Source organism: Acyrthosiphon pisum, chromosome X (assembly GCF_005508785.2).
Source record: "Acyrthosiphon pisum isolate AL4f chromosome X, pea_aphid_22Mar2018_4r6ur, whole genome shotgun sequence".
NCBI classification, from domain to species: domain Eukaryota; kingdom Metazoa; phylum Arthropoda; class Insecta; order Hemiptera; family Aphididae; genus Acyrthosiphon; species Acyrthosiphon pisum.
The window spans coordinates 98,674,362-98,677,397 of NC_042493.1; positions in this window are offsets into that span (position 1 = coordinate 98,674,362).

Consider the following 3,036-nt stretch of genomic DNA (forward strand, 5'->3'; position numbering starts at 1 on the left):
AAATACCTATGGATTCCAGAGACAAATTCCGCAGCCAAGCTACGTCCAAGTCTTTCAAGGGCGTCCTCATAGTTTTCCTCAATAGTTGGTATGTTTCGTCATCACTGATGAATTCAGGGTCATATTCTCCTCCCATATCGCCTGTATCTTCGATTCCATCCACTTCTTGGGGTGTATAACTGTCTCTACTACCACTATCGGACACATTATAAATATAATCATCAGTAATGTCACTACCGGATACTCGTTGGTCGTCGTCGGGAATAAGATGTCTAAGAAACTCAAAAGCTCCTCCTCCTGATCCACGTCTTTGAACATCGTCTCCTTCATCCATTTCTTTATCTGAACCAACTTCACTTGTTGAAGTTGAGCATCCATTGTCGATATTATCGTGTCTTCCTCTAGTGTCGGCGACAATGGTGGTGACGTTGGTGATCGTTTCGTCTTTTGTTTTTTCGCTATTGACGACGGACGATCGCTTCGACGCTTCAATGCACCACTTCCTGAAGGTGTCTGTTCCACTGATTGATTCATTTCTGGTGTTTCGTTGCATATGAACGACATAACGTTAAAAAAAAATTTTGTTTTTATAAGTAAATACTCGAAACAACGATTAGTACATCAACTACTGTAGCTCGTTGTTACTTTCAGGACTTATTAAAACATACTAAATAATTTTTATGTTTAGGCCCTATTTATATAAAATAAGACAATGAATGTTATTGATATTTATTGTATTAGATAAAACTACTAATAAATAGCGATTAAAATTATCTACATATAGTATTACATAATACGTGAACTTTTCCCTGCTGGATGCTTGCTCAAATATATTGAAAATATATTTTACTAACTACAACAATAACCACAAACTGACCTTGGGCGTAATCAACCGTCGCTACGCCATGGCGTAAGAGTGCATTATTTTCATTATATTCACTTGATTTTCATCGCTGAGCTTTGAGATTTTGTTACCGTCCGTCACAGTTATATTACTAATTATAGCCAGTTCCTTTGTAAACTCACCGCTGAGTGCAGTAATTTTTGCGTCATTTATCTCGATTAAATTAACGTGTGTAACGAGCTCGTTTTCGAACTTTTCCTTCATATCCGCGATAGACTTATTCAGCCGACTGTCCGGCGACCCTCCAAATGCGTCCATTGCCACGCGATAACTGTGCTTATATTTTAAGATCAGACTTATTTATCCAACTATTATGTTCGTCCGTAAATCCTAGCCAGCGAACGAATACACGTCGACCCTTCGGGCGAATTACTTTTTCCACCAGATAATCGTCGGGCAACATTGTTTTACGTATTTCTTCGGCGTAAAAACCGCCAGCTATTGGACTGCCAGTATAATCTTGAAGGATAAATGTGTTCGGTGTAGTCTTATTCACCTTAATAATAGTAAAAATCTCCGTAGACCAATTTGGTAAATATGCTTTGGTGAAAACACCCTTGTACACGCTAATCCGGACCTTGTCTCCAACGTGAAATTTTATTTTTCTAGTTTTCACGACATCGTGTTTCAATGTTACCCGTGACGGGCGGGCATCAGCCTGCGCAGGTGTCATACCGATAGTTCTGTGCATCGAATTGTTATAGTCATCGATTAACGCTGGTAAAATCGTGATCCAATCGCGTGAACCCCTGCTAGTGAATTCTTTAAACATTCGTTGTTTCAGCGTGCGATTAAATCTTTCCACAATGGACGCCTTGACAGCGCTAAACGTACTATACATTTTAATATTGAGTTTTTTAACTAAAGCTTCAAAATGTTTATTGTAGAATTCACGCCCTCGATCGACGTGTAATAGATTAGGACTATTCTGCGCGAAAATTTTACTAGCTGCCGCAGCGACTTCCTCGCCTTTCTTTGTCTTCAAACCGACGGCCCACGAGTATTTAGTGAAACAGTCGATAATACACAGTATATATCTATATGATTTATTCACGGTGGAATATTGCTGCATTTCGACAAGGTCTGCTTGAAATAAATCGTTTTTACAATAAACAGTGACGCGCCGCCGCGGGTAGTTCCTTCGGGCCGGCGCGTGAAGTTCGCTGGCTATAGCGCGCTTAGACATTTGGTATTTTTTTCAATATTTTAGCCTCAACCAACTCTTCGCAAATCGATATTATCTCGTTACGAACACCCGTGTTACCGGCCGCGAGAGACGAATACAATAGACGCAGTCTATCGACCAGCTCGTTAGGTTTATTCCAATATATTATATTGTGTTTTTGTAATCGCATATTAATACCCGCACCAGTAATAATATTATTTTCCCCCGAAAACAAATTTGAAATTATTTTATATTTCAACCCTCCAGATTTACGAATACGTTCACCGTTTGACGTTCTATGCGCCGATGTTTGAAATAAGATCAGTTTATATGTATTTAAATCTGCTTGCGTATATTTTCTTGACTCGGGAGTCTTCAGGAATAATAAATCAATAAGCCCGTCCGTCACTAGAAATGTCCATGTATCGCCTCCTATGTGTATCACGTTATCGATAAATTGTATTTCTTTATTACCCAATTGAAATATGTTGTTCATTAATTGTTTAGGTCCGTATATTCGGTCCAACCCAGATTTAGTCCAAGGTCCAAAACGTGCATTCAAGTCTTTATAAGATGTAGGCGTGGATTGAAGTGGTGGGGAACGGTTCACGGTATGGCCCACATCTGGTACCGTCGACGCCCTCGTCGACAGGGCGGGCGGTGGCGGGGACGTCTGTACAGGCGACCTTTTGATATTCGATTTTATCTCGCTCAGCGGGCCGATAATCGAACTAAATGTGTTATTAATTAACGTATCCGTTTCAAATCTACCCGTTTTTAACGCATTATATTTCTGTTTTATATTTGCCCTCGCTTGAATTATATCTGTCAATATCGTAGGCGTTGATACTGCAGGCGAGTTGTTCACCTTATCCATGATCTTGAGTTAATGCAGTTAATTCCTGTGTGCCGCCTTATTATATAACGACATACTTATCGAAGCCGTGTCTATACCGTCCATTATCGC